General features: G+C 42.8%; 1 long non-coding RNA gene across 3 annotated transcripts in view; it reads right to left on the bottom strand.

The window, feature by feature from the left end:
• LOC112587417 overlaps positions 1-20,953 on the bottom strand; it is a 56,791-nt gene that overhangs the window by 26,468 nt on the left and 9,370 nt on the right. The window lies entirely within an intron of this gene.

The following is a 20,953-nucleotide window of genomic DNA, read 5'->3' as shown; positions in this document are numbered from 1 at the left end:
AAATACAGCACCCCATTTTCTGCAGTGTGCCCAGTGCCTCCTGGGTTTCAGCCAGGGGAGAGCTTCTCCACGCAGTGAGAACCCAACCTAGGTCTGAGATGCTCCTCCCTGCTTGAACAAGGTCATGCTGCATGTATGTCATCTGCTTTCCTGGTGGCCCTTGTAATAACCCCTCCATGAGAATCTCAAGGCTGAACTGGCTCCCGGAGCCCAAGTAGACATGTGACCCAGAGAGTGAGTGTCCTGCGTTCACTACACAAACACCATAGGGTGACTTCAGGATGAAAAATCAAGTTCTTTGGAAGCACACAGAAAGTTGTGTCAGTTAGAACATCTCTGTCATCACTGAGTGACTTGAACTGTGTGTGGTTTTTCTGCAAGGACCTTTAGCAAATTTAATACCTTGTAATTGGCCAGTCTCTCAAATGTGACATGTGATTATTATTATTATTTTAATCATTGTTCCTTTTCTTGCCTTTAGGGTAAAGGAAGGGGAAAGAGGGTGTTCCTTTTCCATTTTTTTCCCCATCTTTTATTCTTTTGGTGGATTAAACCACACTTCCTGACTCCATGACTAACTCTGCTCCACAGCAGAGTATTTCAGGCTTCATTTAGGCTTGTGTTTCAGATCTCCATGCATGGCTTGCCTTTTCCTGATATCTAAAAATTGGTTTCTTGTTCTTGGAATCCAATGTGAATTTCCAACATTATCATTGTGGGACTTAACAAAAGACATCTCTGCATAGAAGAATCTCTGTAAAAAATTTATCGGCCTTTCTCACTGACCTGCTAGAGTATTGTTGTATTGTGTGGTGTGTGTGCACGCCTGTCTGTGATGTCTGGGTGCTCATAAAGCTTCAAAGGAAAACCTTAAAAGCAGACCATCCTTTTTTGCATGCTATTCCAAGTAGAATGTTCAATGTAACTAGCTAAAATTACATGTTAAAGATATTTAGGGTTTTTTATCTTGCGTTCTTTGTTTTTCTTTGTTTTCAGTTTTCTGTCTATTTGCCTACCATGCAGTTTTAGTGGTTGTAAAATAAAATGCACTATTGAAGCAAACAGTACCAACAGAGGTGGTTTTCCAGTTGTATGTTCCATGCAGTATTTGAAGGGACTGCAAATTCTGAGAACAATCACAGTTACTTCTCAACCAGGTTTCAATCCTATTACTGTTTTACAGTAATTGTAAAATGCCAGGCTGGATGAAGCACAAGCTGGAATCAAGACTGCTGGGAGAAAGATCAATAACCTGAGATACGCAGATGACACCACCCTTATAGCAGAAAGTGAAGAAGAACTAAAGAGCCTTTTGATGAAAGTGACAGAGGAGAGAAAAGGTTGGCTTAAAGCTCAACATTCAGAAAGTTAAGATCATGGCATCCGGTCCCATCACTTCATGACTATAGGTGGAGAGACAACGAAAACAGTGGCTGACTTTATTTTGGGGGGGCTCAAAAATCACTGCAGATGGTGACTGCAGCCATGAAATTAAAAAACACTTGTTCCTTGGAAGAAAAGCTGTGACCAACCTAGAAACCATATTAAAAAGCAGAGACATTACTTTACCAACAAAGGTCTATGTAGTCAAAGCTATGGTTTTTCCAGTGGTCTTACATAGATGTGAGAGTTGGACTATAAAGAAAGCTGAGCGCTGAAGAATTGATGCTTTTGAACTGTGGTGTTGGAGAAGACTCTTGAGAGTCCCTTGGACTGCAAGGAGATAAAACCAATCAACTCTAAAGGAAATCTGTCCTGAATATTCGTTGGAAGGACTGTTGCTGAGACTGAAACTCCAATACTTTGGCCACCTAATGTAAAGAACTGACTCACTGGAAAAGACCCTGATGCTGGGAAAGATTGAAGGCAGGAGGAGAAGGGGATGACGGAAAATGAGATGGTTGGATGGCATCACTGACTGGATGGACATGAGTTTGAGCACGCTCTGGGAGTTGGTAATGCACAAGGAAGCCTGGAGTGCTGCAGACCATGTGGTCACAAAGAGTCAGACACAACTGAGTGACTGAACTGACTGACTGTTTTACATGCCAAACCCCAAAGTGTCTTGAGCTTGAATCTCTGAATGCTGTGGACCCATTAGAAGACTATCTTGATGGTCATAAATTGTAGTGCCTGAAAACATTCTTCATGACCAAGATAATCATGATGGTGTGATCACTCATCTAGAGCCAGACATCCTGGAATGTGAAGTCAAGTGGGCCTTAGAAAGCAGCACTACAAACAAAGCTATTGGAGGTGATGGAATTTCAGTTGAGCTATTTCAAATCCTGGAAGATGATGCTGTGAAAGTGTTGCACTCAATATGTCAGCAAATTTGGGAAACTCAGCAGTGGCCACAGGACTGGAAAAGGTCAATTTTCATTCCAATCCCAAAGAAAGGCAATGCCAAGGAATGCTCAAACTACCGCACAATTGCACTCATCTCACATGTTAGCAAAGTAATGCTCAAAATTCTCCAAGCCAGGCTTCAGCAATACATGAACTGTGAACTTCCAGATGTTCGAGCTGGTTTTAGAAAAGGCAGAGGAACCAGAGATCAAATTGCCAACATCCACTGGATCATGGAAAAAGGAAGAGAGTTCCAGAAAAACATCTATTTCTGCTTTATTGACTATGCCAAAGCCTTTGACTGTGTGGATCACAATAAACTGTGGGGAATTCTTCAAGAGATGGAAATACCAGATGACCTGACCTGCCTCTTGAGAAACCTATATGCAGGTCAGGAAGCAACAGTTAGAACTGGACATGGGACAACAGACTGGTTCCAAATAGGAAAAGGAGTACGTCAAGGCTGTATATTGTCACCCTGCTTATTTAACTTCTCTGCAGAGTACATCATGAGAAACGCTGGGCTGGAAGAAGCACAAGCTGGAATCAAGATTGCCGGGAGAAATATAAATAACCTCAGATATGCAGATGACACCACCCTTATGGCAGAAAGTGAAGAGGAACTCAAAAGCCTCTTGATGAAAGTGAAAGAGGAGAGTGAAAAAGTTGGCTTAAAGCTCAACATTCAGAAAACGAAGATCATGGCATCTGGTCCCATCACTTCATGGGAAATAGATGGGGAAACAGTGGAAACAGTGTCAGACTTTATTTTTTTGGACTCCAAAATCACTTCAGATGGTGCCATGAAATTAAAAGACACTTACTCCTTGGAAGGAAAATTATGACCAACCTAGATAGCATATTCAAAAGCAGAGACATTACTTTGCCAACAAAGGTCCGTCTAGTCAAGGCTACGGTTTTTCCAGTGGTCATGTATGGATGTGAGAGTTGGACTGTGAAGAAAGCTGAGCACTGAAGAATTGATGCCTTTGAACTGTGGTGTTGGAGAAGACTCTTGAGAGTCCCTTGGACTGCAAGGAGATCCAACCAGTCCATCCTAAAGGAGATCAGTCCTGGGTATTCTTTGGAAGGAATGATGCTAAAGCTGAAACTCCAGTACTTTGGCCACCTCATGCAAAGAGTTGACTCATTGGAAAAGACTCTGATGCTGGGAGGGATTGGGGGCCGGAGAAGAAGGGGACGACAGAGGATGAGATGGCTGGATGGTATCACTGACTCGATGAACATGAGTCTGGGTGAACTCTGCGGGTTGGTGCTGGACAGGGAGGCCTGGCGTGCTGCAATTCATGGAGTCGCAAAGAGTCGGACACGACTGAGCGACTGAAATGAACTGAACTGAAAACATTGTTACTAGTCTTTTAAAACATAAAAATTCTCAAAAATATAGGAACAATGATTATAACAAAATAATTATAGCCAATATGCTTGTGATTTTTTGGGAAGTGTTGCCGTGTTTATGTTTTCTATCATGAGTACAGTTTGAATGAATGTGTATAGCTCAAGAGGTCTTCATGCCTGCATTTTAAGATTAGGTAAATGACCTCATCTTTCAAGCTTGAATTCATTTTTAATTTTATTTTAATTTTAGACAATGTGTAAATGGTTCCTTGGTCTCTGCATTTAGAAGTATAAGTGATATAAATCTGTTGATTCTGTATGTCATTTTTATAATTATGGTGAAACTCTGTCCTTAAGATGTTTAAAATAAACCTTACGTGTGCCAGAAAAACAAATAAAAGTTGTAGCATGTATTGTATTCCTTGGTAACAGTGAGGTCACCTGAAGCTTGCCTGTCTTTAGGCTCAAAGCCCTTCATCCCCTACACTGAAAATATACCATCCTCATTCCTCAACACATTCAGATTTTCTTATACACACATTTTTGCATAACCGTGGCTCCCCTGTGACTACACTCCCTTGTACACTTCATTCTACCTACTGAGTTTCTAAAATAAAACTAGAAGCCACTTTTGATTCCTTCCCTTCTCTGTCGCTCAGCCTGGGCAGCTGCCACTGGCTGCAGTCTATCTTTTTACCAACCCTGAACACCACCCTCTCCCCTGCTGCCTCCCACAGATCTCCTGCAGCACTCAGTCCTTTGCACGTCATCAGGCAGAGGCAGAGACACAGACCGCTTGCCTGTGTCTTCTGTAAAGACACAGACACACCTTCCCATGGCCTTGTGACTTGGCCCATGACAACATCAGCTCAGTGCACTTCAGTCGCTCAGTCATGTCTGACTCTTTGTGACCCCATGGACAGCAGCACACCAGCTTCGCTGTCCATCACCAACTTACGGAGCCTGCTCAAATTCATGTCCATCAAGTTGGTGATGCCATCCAACCATCTCATCCTCTGTCGTCCCCCTCTCCTCTTGCCTTCAATCTTTCCCAGCATCAGAGTCTTTTCCAGTGAGTCAGTTCTTCGCATCAGGTGGCCAAAGTACTGGCGTTTCAGCTTCAGCATCAGTCCTTCCAATGAATAGTCAGTACCCATATCCTTTAGGATGGACTGGTTTGATCTCCTTACAGTCCAAGGGACTCCCAAGAGTCTTCTCCAACACCACAGTTCAAAAGCATCAATTCTTCAGCGCTGAGCTTTCTTTATAGCCCTACTCTCACATCCACACATGACCACAGGAAACACCAAAGCTTTGACTAGATGGACTTTTGTTGGCAAAGTAATGTCTTTGTTTTTTAATATGCTGCCTAGGTTGGGCTCCATGACATCATACTGCCTGGCAAATCACACCTTCCCATGGTCTTTGTGACTTAGTCCATGACAATATAGCGCCTGGCAAGTCACATTATTATATTAGGTGAAGTAAGTCCAACGGAGAAAGACAAATATCATATGATATTGCTTATATGTGGAAACTTAAAAAATGATACAAATGAATTTAGTGACAAAACAGACTTAGAAACATAGAAAACAAACTTATGGTTACCATAGGGGAAACAAGAAGGAGGGATAAATTAGGAGTTTGGTATTAAAATATACAAACTATTTTATGTAGAGTAGATAACAAAGACCTACTGTATAGCACAGGGAACTACATTCAATTATCTTGTAATAACCTATAATGGAAAAGAATCTGAAAAATAATATTAACTGATTCACTTATAATTGATTATACATAATTGATTCAGTTTATATTTGACATTGACATTGAAGTCACTCAGTCGTGTCTGACTCTTTGCGACCCCGTGGAGTGTAGGCTACCAGGCTCCTCCGTCCATGGAATTTTCCAGGCAAGAGTACTGGAGTGGGTTGCCATTTCCTTCTCCAGGAGATCTTCCCGATCCAGGGATTGAACCTGGGTCTCCCGCATTGTAGGCAGACGCTTTACCATCTGAGCCACCAGGTAAGTCCCAGTTTAAATCACTTTGGTGTGTTCCCAAAACTAACATAATATTGTAAACCACCTATATTTCAATAAAAATGGTTTTTTAAATGACATGTGTCCTCTAAGATAAGAATTATCACTTCAGATTAATTTGTTTAGTCAGCTAGCAAGATTAAGAATGGAATACAGAATAGATGAGTTTTGATGGCTAACCAGGTCAAGTGAGATATATATCATAAAACATAAAATCCCTAAGGAGGGGCTGGGTCTAAAGGAAAAAATCACAGAAATAAAATCCGAGACATTTGGGCTTTGCCTCTAGAATGAGATAAATCACAAGAAAGAAAAGCGAATACTTCGTGCTTGAGTCAGAAACAGGAGAGGCTGTGTTTCCTGTCTTGGGCCACAGCTCTTACGCTCTGCTTCCATGTAGAGCGATAATTCTCCTTTGAGACGTGAATTTAATAAAACCATGTGTTTGGGTTTCCTGGAATTTTTCTGACTTTGAATATGGACTTGTTCCCCAAAACTTCCATGTCCCATCTGCTGTCATGAATGGGCAGTTTCCGTAATGTCTGCAGACGGGACTCAGGAAGCGGCCTAATGGCTGCTGCGGCTGCTGGATGTGACACAGCGGCCGGTGGAGATTTATCCTCCTTGAGATCTACACACCGCTGAATTCACCTTTTAATTTATTGCCCGCAGCAAAACAGAATGAAATAAGAGCTAATAAAATAACCCAGTTGGCCAGAAAATGTTTTCCATCCTATTTCTTCAGAGTGCTCTAAAGGAGCGTGAATCATCTCCACATCTATCAGACGCGGTGGGTGGTTAGCGATGCTACAAGTCTCTGAGCTCCCCGTCTCCAGCCCCCTCCTTCTCCTTTTCTGTTCCCTTTCCCTTACTTCTTTCTGTTCTTTTCTTCCTTTCCTCCCTTCCCTCTCCTGTAGCTTTCCTTCCTTTCTTTCTTCATTTCCTTCCATCCTTCATTCATTCAAAAAAAAGGGAGGGCTTACCCCAAGTAAGGTGCTGCAAAGAGAGTAATAAAATTATTACACAGAATCCTTTTCCCGCTCTCTGTCTCTCACACACACACACACACACACATACATACAGAGACACGCACACTCCTATTTGGGGACGCCCCTGGTAACTCCTGAGCATGAAGTGGATACTGGCGTTGTCACGTTTCACTTGGTGGCAAGGCGTAGCTGATGCACACCCACAGCCCGGACAGGATGGGACCGCGAAGGCGACTGACGGGAGACCTGGGTTTGCCTCCTGGCTCTGCCTTTGCTTCCAATCTGGCCCAGGAATCTGGGCCGTAAGATCCTAGACGGTCTTCTCAAGTCCTCTCGGTCTCCTCAACTGGTTACAAGATCCGAAAGACCTGAAGTGTTTGAGGATAATAATGAGGAAACTGGTCTTTCAAGGTCAGAAATGTTCAAATGAAAATCATTTTTTAAAACCTGACTTTTTGATATCCTTGTTTATCAGGGATTATATAAGAAATGGAAGCAATTCCTATTTCCCCTAAGGTTGTTGTTGTTTGGTCACTGAGTTATGTTTGACTCTCTGCAAACCAACAGACTGTAGCCCGCAAAACTCCTGTCCATGGGATTTCCCAGTCAACAATATTGGAGTGGGTTGCCATTTCCTTCTCCAGAGGATCTTCCCGACCCAGGGATCAAACCCGTGTCACCTGCTTTGGCAGGCAGATTCTCTACTGCTGAGCCACCAGGAAAGCCCCTCCACTAAGGTAAAATATTCAAATTGTTTCTTAGGGTCTGGCCTCTGCAGTAGCAATGTTGTGTGAGAGGAAGGCTGATGAACCCATCAAAAAAAACTTCTGCAGAGAAGCAGCGCCACCTGCTGGGATATTATGGTGCTGCATGTGATAACACAAATCATGAGGAATGGTGGCGTCTGAGGTTTCACTGAATACAAAATCCGGAGCATTAGTCTTAATCAGAAGCTGAACCTTTAAACTTTGACAAGACCATCAGACTGTGGAAAGATTGCTCCACAGGTTAATTTTAGCCATGTCTTAGATATACTTCCCTGGAGGAGGAAATAGCAACCCACTCCAGTATTCTTGCCTGGGAAATCCCATGGACAGAGGAGCCTGGCGGGCTAGTCCATGGGATCGCAGAGTCAGATACAACTGAGCGACTTTCACTTCACTTCACTTCACTTAGATATACTTCTGTATCAAACTGTTCATGCATGCTATACGTCTTTCTTTATAAATCAACCTCAATAATACATACTAATAAAACCACTTAATCAAAATTGATTATTTTGAGTATATAGCTAGGTTCAAAAGTTTAAAGTGTTCTTTAGTTCAGACTCCATTAATCGATCAACCAGCTTGTCAGGTCTCCAAATCTCCATCCAGCTCTAGAATTCTACCACATGGAGAAAACCCTGTGTCTGATGAGTGCAATTTCACACAAGGCATTTTCAATACTGAGGGGTATATACAGTGTAAGACAGGCTTCCCAGGGGGCTCAGTGTGTGAGGAATGCACCTGCAATGCAGAAGTCACAGGTTTAATCCCTGGGATGGGACAATCCCCTGGAGGAGGGCATGGCAACCCACTCCAGTATTCTTGCCTGAGAATCCTATGAACAGAGGAGTCCAGCAGGCTGTAGTCCATGGGGTAGCAAAGAGTCAGACATGACTGAAGCGACTGACCACACAGACATGCACAGTGTAATATACATTCCTGATCTCTCATTGTGGAGAATTGGCATGAAAACATACAAACATAAATGGCAACTATAAAAAATAAAAAAAATCAGGCTAATCAGCAAACAACGTAGGCCCCAGAGTGAAAAGGACCTGATTGCTTTGAGAACCAGGGCTGCAGGCAGGGGACCAGAGAAGGTTTTATGGAAAAAAGATTTCTGGAGTTACATCTGGAAAAATTGCTAGAATTCAGATAACATTCAAGGATGATGGGGATAAATGGAGCAAACATAAAAAATAGAGGCAGAAAACATGTTAAAATTCTTTATTTTTAAAGAAAATGAAATGCAATGTGCTAATAAACAACAGGAAGATCAACTTAACCTGAGTAAGACTTTTTAGGAGAATAGAGTGAGATAAGGCAGGAAAGGGAAGTTGAGACATGATTAAATGATTTCATAAATGCAAGAATAAGGAGTTTGAGCTTGTTCCTGTAAGCCATTGAAAAGCATTGAAGATTTCTGGGAAGGAAAATAAAATGATAAGAACTGGGTTTTAAGATGACTCACCTGGCAATCAGACACAGGACGAAATGACACTAAGATGTGAATAGATGTCCTGAATGTACAAAAGACACATAAGTAAAAAAAGAAGGGTTTTCAAGATCACAAATGTATACACAAAAGCCGAAGAGGAATCTGACTCTGCAACACTTTTCTGAATCAAGGCATATATAATAACTTAAAATAACTCTCAATATTAAACCAAGAGAGGCCCACAATACAGGAAAGCTTAAAATTTAAAAAAAGAAAAGGATATACACCCCATCCTCACCAAAAAGAAGGTACTTCAGGGGAAAGAAAGTGATCCTGACCCAAAGCCTGAGGGAGGCAATAACAGTGTTAAGGCCCCAGAGACATCTAGATTAACAAGAATTGAGAAACGAATCCATTAGACATGGTTCCACGATGTAGACAATCCATAAATAATAAATGGGTTAACTGATTGATTAATTGTTTAATATGTTGCTGAAGCTGAAGCTCCAATACTTTGGCCACCTAATGTGAAGAGCTGATTCACTGGAAAAGATGCTGATACTGGAAAACACTGAAGGCAAAGGGAGAAAGGGGCGGCAGAGGATTAGATGATCAGATGGCATCATCTGCTCAGTGGGCTTCCCTCGTAGCTCAGTCAATAAAGAATCTTCCTGCAATACAGGAAACTCAGGTTCGTTTCCTGGGTTGGGAAGATCCCCCGGAGAATGAAATGGTAACCCACTCCAGTATTCTTGCCTGGAGAATTCCATAGACAGAGGAGCCTGGAATCACAATTCCAGTCCATGGAATCGCAAGCGTTGGACACAACTTAGCGACTAAACCACCACCACTCAATGGAACTGAGTTTGAGCAAACTCTGGGAGATAGTGAAAAACAGGGAAGCCAGCATGCTGGAGTCTATGGGGTCACAGAGAGTCAATTTACCTGTGTATCCATACAGTGGAATAGAAATTAACAGAAAAAAAAAAAGAGTAAAATATATGTACTGTGGTATGGATGAACAGCAAAACCATTATGCTCAATTAAAAAAAAAAAAGCCAGATACAACGTACAATATGTTATGTGATTCTATTTATATGAAATAGAATAGTGTGCTTGAAAGCCCCACCCCCTCATTCTCTCTCTTTCCCTCTGTCTCTATCATTCTCATTTCCTCTCTTTTCCCACTTTGAGTTCCATTATAAGAACTCTCTTCTGTTATGCTTTGTATGTGCCCTGCCTCTCTTGGGAGAGAGAAATGCTTTAGGAAGGGAAAACTGGAGAGGAAAACCCCCAAACCATCAGGCCACCAAAAATGTAGATTTACGGTATTGTTAAAAACAAAATGCAACCAAGTAAAATTGAAAATGAAATTGGCTTAATTCAACAATTCATGAATGAGGCAGTATCCCATTGAGCAACTGGAAGAGCTCTCTGAGAAGCTGTACAAACTGGAACATTTGTAGAGAGAGAAGGATAGGACAGGGAACTATTAGAAAAAGAAAGGATTATTTGTGGGCCAGGACTTTTTTGCAGGGAGAAGAAAATGGCAAGGGTTTTAACTTACTAACTGATTAACAAATAGCAAGTAAGAGTTCTGCTCAGAAGTAATCACATTGGACAGAGGAAAGATCTGTTTTTATTCTTTTGGGGGCTGTCTTTTGTGTCTTTTGGGGGCTATCTGTTTGTGGCTGTTGCACTTTCTTTCAGCCAAAATTAGTCAGGACTGTGTCTCTTATTTCTCAGAAGCCACACCATTAACTAGCAAATCTGGGACAGAATCCAGTTGGTGTGCTCACGGGAAGGTCTGTGGTGAGAAAGGGAGTACACCCAGGGAGTATTTTAGAACTTTTCCATCCTTGTAACACATTTACTGTTAATCTGCTTTGCCCACTGTGTCCTCTCCCCTCCACCCTGCCCACCACTAATCTACTTTTTGTTCTTAGAGCTTTGCCTTTTCTGGATATTTCATATAAATAGAATCACATAACATGTCATCTTTTGTATCTGGCTTTTTTTTTTTCATTGAGCATAATGTTTTTGCTATTCATCTATGTCACAGTACACATATTTTACTCTTTTTTTTTTCTGTTAAATTCTATTCCACTGTATGGATACACAGGTAAATTGACTCTCTGAAACCCCATAGACTGCAGCATGCTAATTGCCTGCCAGTTGCCTCTTCTTCCTCAGAGTGGAGGTGGGGAGGTTAATGGAGAAGACTTGCATGACGGATCACCTCATTAGTGCTGACCAGAACATTCCAGATTGGTTGATTAAGATGACGTTTCTGGAGAAGATGGAAGCTGCAATAAGGGCAAGTATTAATGTGGTTTTCTCTTTAACAGTGTTCACACTGCTGCATTGCCTTTTTGTTTTCATATTATACCACAAACATCTTTTGCTGTATTAAAACTCATCTTTTGTTCTAGCAGTAGCTCTCACATCTAGCTTTTCTGGTTGGAAAAGGATGTGACAGGCTAGGAACCCCCTACCTTCATCCTTCATAAGACCATAGCATTAGACTCCCTGGGCCATACAGAGCAGCATTGGAAGGGCAGTAATCACAACATTCATTTTAATGGTTGAGTTGCATTTTATAAACTATGGTTCAACATTCAAAAAATGAAGATCATGGCATCCGGTCCCATCACTTCATGGCAAATAGATGGGGAAACAATGGCAACAGTGACAGACTTTATCTTTTTGGGCTCCAAAATCACTGGAGATGGTGACTGCAGCTATGAAATTAAAAGACACTTGCTCTTTGAAAGAAAAGCTATGACCAACCTAGACACCATATTAAAAAGCAAAGACATTACTTTGCCAACAAAGGTCCGTCTAATCAAAGCTATGGTTTTTCCAGCAGTCATGTATGGATGTGCAAGTTGCACTATAAAGAAAGCTGAGTGCCAAAATATTGATGCTTTTGAACTGTGATGTTGGAGAAGACCCTTGAGAGTCCCTTGGACTGCAAGGAGATCAAACCAGTCAACCCTAAAGGAAATCAGTCCTGAATATACATTGGAAGGACTGATGCTGAGACTGAAACTCTAGTACTTTGGCCACCTGATGCGAAGAACTGACTCATTGGAAAAGACCCTGATGCTGGGAAATATTGAAGGCGGGAGGAGAAGGGGATGACAGAGGATGAGATGGTTGGATGGCATCACCGATCGAAGGATATGAGTTTGAGGAAGCTCCAGGAGGTTGTGATGGACAGGGAAGCCTGGCATGCTGCAGTCCATGGGGTCACAAATAGTCCGACACGAATGAGCGACTGAACTGAACTGATAGCTTACGTGCAGGTTTTCATTCTTCTAAATAAGGCTGTAGGAAGCAGCATGTAGCTAAATCATTGTGCATATTTAAAGCATTTTCTGAAATAAACTCCTAAAAGTGTTACGGCTGATTCAAACTTATGCACACGTGTATACAGGTTGAAAAATTACACTCTAAAAGTTTTGTCCCAATTAAACCATAGCAGTAGTATATAAGAAGGCTTGATCCCTTAGTCATCAGATTTTGTTCTTTTTTTTTTTTTAATATCCATTAGGCTTATAGGTGGCAAGTTGTATTACTTGTTTAATTTGCAAATCTGTGGATACTCGTGCAGTTGCATAATTTTTCTATTTTTATTAGACATGTATGTTGCTAGGTTGTTCTGTGCTCATTAGCTCTTGGTTTTTAAATTCACAGTTTAGTTAAATTCTTTGAGAAGAAAGCCTTAGAACAGCAGCTTTCCTGGAGCTCAGGCTCAAAGGAGAGTATGAACCCAAGACCAGCCAGCAAAACAGAGTCCAGGACTGGATTCCAGGCCAGAAGTCTGCAGTTCTGGATCACTCTCTGCCACTCTCAAACTCTTGACCACCTCTTGAAGTATAATAGACGGTTTGGATACAGATAGCCCTTGTTCATAATTTCATAATAAAACCTCAAAGAGTTCTCTGTGCTACCTCTGAGGAGACAGACAAGCTCAGAGGTCTTGGAGGCTTTAATCAGACAGGTGCTTCCTTATTGAGCTAAGAATCTGGCTTGCAACAGACTCTTTGCAAAATAAATTTAAATAACAATAAACTCTTTAGTGTAAAGTTAAAGCTGAGAATGAGAGCCCAGCTCCCTTCTGCTCAGTCCTGAGGGTCCCATTGTCATTAAATTAATTCCTATCCTGCTTTCCTTCTTTTCTTCCTTCCCCGTGCCCCCTCCCTCCTACCTTCCTTTCCTTCCCACCCCCTCCCTCCCTCCTTCCTTTCTTCTTTCCTCCCTTCCTTTCTGTCTTCCTGCCTTCCTGCCTTTAGCATGTCCTATTTGGGAATAGGTACAAGGTCTTTGGAATTTCAAAACAAAGAAAGTTAGATAATATATTCTATTCCAAAGGTAACCATAGAACACACATTCAGGAAATAATTTTTAAGTTGGGTGGGGAGGAGGTTTGAAAGGAAGTCTTTAGCTGTTTTGATACACTTGCTTTCCACAGTTTAGTAAAAGGGAGCTTCCCAGAAGAGAGTTATTCATGTTTAAATTTTTGTATATATAAAAGTAGAAAAGGTTGTTTTCAAAAGTTAAGCAGTATAAAGCTGTGTAATAAGTGGTCCATGCATGTGCATGGGGGATAGGAAAGAAGCCAAAATGTTTCACCTCCCAGAGGAACAGTGTGAACATGCCCTTGGAGACATGTTTCCATGTCCCCCGCACATTTGTGACGTTTATGTAACAGAATGCTGCCTGAATTCTCTCCCTTAGTCTTGAATGGCTAAAGTTCCAAAGACGCACATTGTAAACACAGCTGCTGAGGAGCTGCCCGGACTCCCTTCAGCCTTCTAAAAGGTTGGCCGAGAAGAGCCCTGACCCTCAGCCCCACATCCATTCTCCAGAAATGGAAGGCAGGCTCAGGGAAGGACACAGGGAGTCATCCAGGTAGTGAATAAGATCATATCCAGTTAGCGTGGGATCTTAACCCAATACGACTGGAGTTCTTATGAAAAGAGGAGAAAAGACACAAGCACAGGGAAGTAATGGGTTCAGGGCTGGCCGCCCCACGGTATGCTGCTCTAGCATGCACATTTCAAGCTGAAAATGACAGCGATCCAGAAGACTCAGGGAAAACCTTCGGAGTTTCTCCTCCTTTGGAGGAATCCTAACTGCCTTGAAGAATGTAAGACAGGAGGCCTGTGCCAGGAGGAGCTTTGAGACCCTGTAGATTGTAGTCCACCAGGCTCCCCTGTCCATGGGATTCTCCAGGCAAGAATACTGGAATAGGGTTGCCATTTGCTCCTCCAGGGGATCTTCCCGACTCAGGGACTGAACCCGCATCTCCTGAGTCTCTTACATCACAGACAGATTCTTTACCCACTGAGCCATCAGGGAAGTCCCCATAGACAACTACAGTAAAGTATTAATGTCAGGTGTGGGGGACAGGGAGGAACCTGGTGAAGCCCATTTGATCCAAGTCCTCTCCGTGCCTCATTGTCTTTGAAGGGCCCACAAACATTCGTTTACATTAACTCTTTTTATCTTCCTGTGAATAACTTTGTGAAAATGAAAGTGTTAGTTGCTCAGTTCAGTCCAGTTCAGTAGCTCAGTTGTGTCTGACTCCTTGCATCCCCATGGACTGCAGCACGCCAGGCTTCCCTGTCCATCATCAGCTCCCAGAGCTTACTCAAACTCATGTCCATTGAGTCGGTGATGCCATCCAACCATCTCATCCTCTGTTGTCCCCTTCTCCTCCTGTCTTCAATCTTTCCTAGCATCAGGGTCTTTTCCAAAGTCAGTTCTTGTGACTCTTTCCAGAGTCAGTTCTTAGCATCAGGTGGCCAAAGTATTGGAGTTTCAGCCTCAGTATCAGTCCTTCCAACGAATATTCAGCACTGATTTCCTTTAGGATTGACTATCTTCTTGCAGTCCAAGGGACTCTCAAGAGTCTTCTCCAACACCATAGTTCAAAAGCATCAATTCTTTGGCACTCAGCTTTCTTTATAGTTCAACTCTCACATCCATACATGACTACTGGAAAAACCATAGCTTTGACTAGATGGATCTTTGTTGGTAAATCTCTACTTTTTAATATGATGTCTAGGTTGGTCATAGCTTTTCTTCCAAGGAGCAAACGTCTTTTAATTTCATGGCTGCAGTCACCATCTACAGTGATTTTGGAGCCCCCAAACAGTAAAGTCTTTCACTGTTAGTTCCTCAGTCATGTCCAACTCTTTACGATCTGTAGCCTGCCAGGCTCCCTGTCCATGAAATTTTCCAAGCAAGAATACTGGAGTGGGTAGCCATTCCCTTCTCCAGGGGATCTACTTCTGTTGCAGGGAGGAAGCAATTCTGATTCCATGTTGGAAACTGTTTCTTTGACTTGCTTTCTTTATTATAATTATACTCCATGGCTGCCTGGAGGACCCTGTCCTCTGCTGACTGTAAACTGAAGTGCCTTTGTTCAGCTCATAGAGAGAGAGTTTGTCCTGGTCACCTGTGAATAGAAGAGATTAACACACCCCTTCTGAAGGCTGGACATTCCCTTGGAGATGTTTTGCAAGACTGAAGACCCTTTCACTTTACTTCCCCACTGCATCTCCGCCTCTATTCTGCCTTTTGACTTTAGTCCCTATTTGCTACTTTCTCTCTAATCTATAAAAGAATCTGGCATCCAGACCCCAATAAGATGGTTATTTTGAGGCACTATTCTGCCATCTTCTCGGTCTGCTGGCTCCCCGATTAAAGTCTCTTCCTTGCCTTCACATCTCATCTCTCAGATTAATCGGCCTGTCGTGTGGCAAGCAGAGCAAGCTTGGACTCAGTAACACTCCTTAGTCCAGAAAAGTATTCTTTGCCTTACCTTGCTGTCGTCAAAATTCTTCACCGTTATGCAAATTCCTCATGCATACATAATAAATTTGATTTTTTTCCTATTAATCTGCCTTGTGTCATTTTTAACGCCAGCAAAAGAACAAAGAAGGGAAAGAGGGGAAGTTTGCCCTCCCCCACAAGAGAACACCACATCGTAACAGAGGCAGAGAGTAGAGTGATTCATCTGCCAGTCAAGGATGCCGAGATGACCGGAAACTAAGAGAAAGGTGCGAATAGAGTCTCCGCTAGATCTTCACAGAGAGCATGGCCCTGATGACACCTTGATTTTAGACTTCTAATAAATCTCTGTTGCTTTAAGCCACCTCGTTTGTGGTACTTTGTAAGAGAAGGCTTGGAACACTAACACAGAGGCCAATTGATGTGTGGGTCAAGAAGGAGAAGAGGGACATCCCTGGTGGTTCAGCGGTTAAGACTACATGCTTCTGACACGGGGGGCACAAGTTTGAACCCTGCTCAGGGTACTAAGATCCCACATGCTATAGGGTGTGGCCAAATAAATTTTAAAAATTAAAAGGACATCAAAGTGTTAGTCACTCTCTGACTCTTTGCAACCCCATGGACTATAGCCCACCAGGCTCCTCTGTCCAATGGACTTTCCAGGCAAGAATACTGGAGTGGGTTGCCATTTCCTTCTCCACAGGATCTTCCCAACCCAGGGATCGAAACTGGGTCTCCTTTATTCTTTACTGTGAGTCACCAGGGAAGTCCCAAAGGACATGAAATGCATTACCAAATTGCACTATTTAAAAAAAAAGAATAAGAAGGCAACAGAGGGATCAAAAGTGACCTAGATATGCCTGGCTTGGACCAGGTGTAGAGGCTAGAGGCTACTACTGGATAGAAGCTAGTACTATAAGCAGATAGGGTAGGGGGTCCCAGAAAGAGATCAGGCAGGGCTTTCTTGACTTAAGAGAAGCCATTTTTTGGCATAAGCCTCTTTGTGATGTAAGCCTCACTGTAACACTTGTCCTTTAACAGGTCTCAGTAATTAACCATCCTAATAGAATGAAAGAATGCAAGAACAAACCATTGTTTTCAGGCAAGAGAAGTAACAATAGCAAAGATATTTTTGCTATGTTAATCAAAGTCTTTAAAGACCCCCAGTTCTGTTTCAATGTTAAAGATCAACTGGAACCTAAGGGATGATGATGCTGACCATTCCTGACCCTCAGTGACATCAATCAACTACAGCTATGTACCCTGTCGGCCTTTGCCCCAACTCTATGCCCCTCTGCTCATTCCTCATCACAAATAAGCATACACCACACACTCCCCTTCATGAATGGGCATCTACTCTTAGCTCAAAACTTTCTCCAATTTTGCTGTTTGGGAGGACACCACTTTGGGAAAGATCTCCAGTGTTCTTCTTGCCTTCCTTCTCCTAATTGATCTCTGGCTTGGCTGTCTTTTGGCTTAATATCCTCCAAGAAGTGAACCCAGATTTCCTCACAGTACCCTGAACTGTAGTAATGGATATAGAAGATATACAAGGAGAGTGGCAGGGCGTGAGCAATGAGTTTGGTGTCTGACATGGTTTAAGTCATAGCCCCATGGTCCACCTATTTAGATATGCCCAGGCTATGTTCAGAAGGAGAAGCTAAATTGATCACAATGAGCCTAGAAGTAGACGTAATAATGGGAACTGTCAAATTCATTTGAAAAGTGTCCATGTTCAAACTGGAAAGCCTTTGTTCAATTAAATTGGCAGACTTTGCTTTGGGGTAGAGACACAAATTTCTTGGCAGATTTATACCCAGAACTGATCTGGTGAGTTCTGGGAACTAGCTTTATTTCCCACCCAACAAGCGTCCCTACTTTGAGCTGATAACTCTAGAGCTGATGTAGGTCTGCATGGGCTCTGTCTGCCTCCGCGTGACACAGGCAGCCCAGTGGCCCAGACTGTGTGGGACTCACTGCAAGAAGAGTGGGAGGTGGGGAGCGGGGGGACCTGTCCCTGACCACGGGGGCAGCCCTGACCGGGATGCCTATCTCTCAGAGCCCCGTTTCACAATGAGAAACCACAGTGGGCCAACAGATAAAGGAGAGTGAGAACTGAAATCACCTCACAGTGGGTAAAAGCAGGTTTTTTTTTTTTACAGAGGAGGAAAAAAACAGAGAAGTTCAGTGGTTTATTCAAGGTCACCAACAATCAGGTTTCCAAGCTGAAGCTGGAAAGCATTCTTTTCATTACAGCATTTCTAAGGTCTCTTTCAGCCTTTAAAACCTATGCTTTATAAAGGCAGTTTATAAATAGAATGGGGGTGCTAGAAGTTTCTAAATAGCACCACACACCAAACACTGCTATTTAAAAGAGAGAACTAATTGGAATTCATCAATCTCACAATTCAGACGCCTCACATTAATTTTGTGCATTGGAGCAAAACTCAAATGACAGATCATTTGAATGCTGGTCAGTCAGATAGACTGTGTTTTCAGATCTTCCAGAACATTCAAGAGCTCTTTCACACATGTGAGATTTTCAATGATCTTCTCTGGGACACAGCAACGGGGATGGTAAAAAAAAAAAAATTCCCCAAGATGTCCCCAGCTCAAAAAGGAAAAACAACTGTGGTAATATAACACATTTATAGATAGATAAAGCCATTGTCTAGAAATGGTGAAAAATAGCAACTGATGACTCCTCTGGCTGATATATTCACTGGAAAGGAGCTTCCCTCAGGTCACACCAAGCCAGGCTTCCAGAGCTGGACTTGGAGTGAATCAGAGAGATGAAGGGTGGGGTCTTGAGAGGACCAGGCTGAGAGGCTCTCACCTGCCAGCTACCGCCTGCAGATGCAATCACAGACCCAGACTCGGCTGTGGCTGGAAGCTGCCAGCTATAGAGCCAACAGTGAAGCTTCCAGAGAACAGGAGACAGGAAGGCAATATGTCCCTCCCTGATCCCATCTCATTTCCTCTCTTACTCTTTTCTCTGTCTGGGGTCACCTAAATTTCCCCTCCATCCTTTTCCTTTGTCTCATTCTTATTCTTCCTTCTCTGCCCCTCTTTCCCTTTCTTTTCCCCCTTTGCCATGCCTCTTCTCCCAGTCTTCTACTCCAACATCACGCTCAGGCGCTCAGTCGTGTCTGACTCTTCGCAAGTCGACAGACTCCTATAGCCTGCCAGGAGCTGTCCATGGAATTTTCCAGACAAGAATACTGGAGTGGGTTGCCATGCCCTCCTCCAGGGGATCTTCCCAACCCAGGGATCAAACCCATGTCTCTTGTATCCCCTGCATTGCCAGGTAGATCCTTTACCACTACACCATCTGGGAAGCCCATTCTCTACTCCAACTCTGGTCTATTACTGGATGCATAGAAATGAAGTTGCTTTCAATCAGTATAACTCAATAATGTCAATGTCTTCAAAAGACTAGCTTTATGGTAATAAGTGAGACCTGTTCTTCCCTCCTAAAAGGCTCTAATGACTCCAAGTGATCATGAACAGAGCCACCAAGGGATCAGGGACCACCAGCCCTAGGAGGACACACCAACCTCTAGAAAGAGCACCATCTCGGTTCCCTGGTTGCCTGGATGGCCAAGCATCAAAATCTTCAGAAGTTACTAATATGGATTCCATGCTCCATTCTTAATTGAGATGGTAAACTAGACATATACAGGAACTACCCCTTCCAACACATAGAATAGGTAGAAATACTGGATTAAAAAAATACATCTATTGTTGTTTTTGTTTAGTAACTAAGTTGTGTCCAGCTCTTTGTGACCCCATGGACTGTAGCCTGCCAGATTCCTCTGACCATGGGATTTCCCAGGCAAAAATACTGGAGGGGGTTGACATTCCCTTCATATATATATATACATACATATATATAATTTGCTATATAACATATGTATATGCTGTATAATACAACCAGATTCAAAAGAAAGAAATAAAATCTTGAGAACAAGACCTCTAAGGACATAGCTATGGAAAGATGTTTGACTCAGGTAATCCTCAGATGCTTGGGAGGATTTATGTATCTCAGAACTGTTGCTCTAGAGTTTTAGCCCCAAGCCCTTATTCAAAAGGTGGCTAGAACTGGGCTCTTTGCATAAAGCCAAGAGTAAAAAAGCCAAGTGCCAGCCCTGATGAGTGACCAGAAAATTCTACCCCAAAGTGATAAAGCTGCTAGTATTTCTTCCAATCACTTTTAAGGCTGATCAATCCGTAACTCTATTAATGGGCCCTCTCTGAAAGTTTTAACCTATGCAGATGACAGAACCAGAAGAATCTTGCAATGAAACCTGCTTTAATTCTGTACTTTACGTTGCATGGGCTTCCCAGGTGGTTCAGTAGTAAAGAGATGCAGGAAATGTGGGTTCCATCCCTGGGTTGGGAAGATCCCCTGGAGGAGGAAATGGTTACCCACTCCAGTATGGAAAATCCCATGGACAGAGGGGCCTGGTGGGCTATAGTACATAAGGTCACAGAGTCGCAACTGAGCACAGCACAGCAACATACAGCAGTCAGCAAATAAGCAGTTAGAGAAAGGCGCATGGATGTCTAGAGCCATAGCCTTAGAATATCACCTGGGATCAATCACTCTTTCATTTGCCCAAACCCTGTACCAGACACAGGTCATGTGTATCCAACAGACACCCCTTACTGGGTTTTATGGATGTTAATTAAGAGCTTCTTTGGTGGCAAGCCATTCAGAGACACTCAGCTGGAAAGAGGCAGCTTCACTGAGGTTGTAAATGTGTCCGAGCTGCCCACGGAGACTCAACAGAGCAGCAGCATGGTAGGATGACTCGGGCACATGGTGATTTTGCAGTATATCTGTGAATCCAGATCATCCAGGTCAGTGAAATATGAATTTACAATAGGCTTTTCCATCCCCTCAGGTAGTAATGCCTTCACGGTAGAATTCGTGGTAGAATGCCTTTGTGGTAGAATTTTATGAGTTCACTACTTACATACTTTCACAAGATAAGCCAGTTCCTCTGAGGTAGAACATGGGGTCCTGGTTTCTAACCACAAATGAGAAGAAGAGGACAAGGAGGCTTGGTGACTTGTTCACCAAGAGCTGGGCTTGGGTCCAGGTTTCTGATTCACTACACCAGGTGCCCAGATGGCTTTTGCTTCCAATGACCATGACCTTCTACTATCCTTCTCTTGATACGTTAACTTTAGCTATCCCACAC

The sequence above is a fragment of the Bubalus bubalis genome, chromosome 10 (assembly GCF_019923935.1).
Source record: "Bubalus bubalis isolate 160015118507 breed Murrah chromosome 10, NDDB_SH_1, whole genome shotgun sequence".
In the NCBI taxonomy this organism is placed as follows: Eukaryota; Metazoa; Chordata; class Mammalia; order Artiodactyla; family Bovidae; genus Bubalus; species Bubalus bubalis.
Note: the sequence above shows the minus strand (reverse complement) of the source record. Positions and strands in the feature narration are given on the sequence as shown.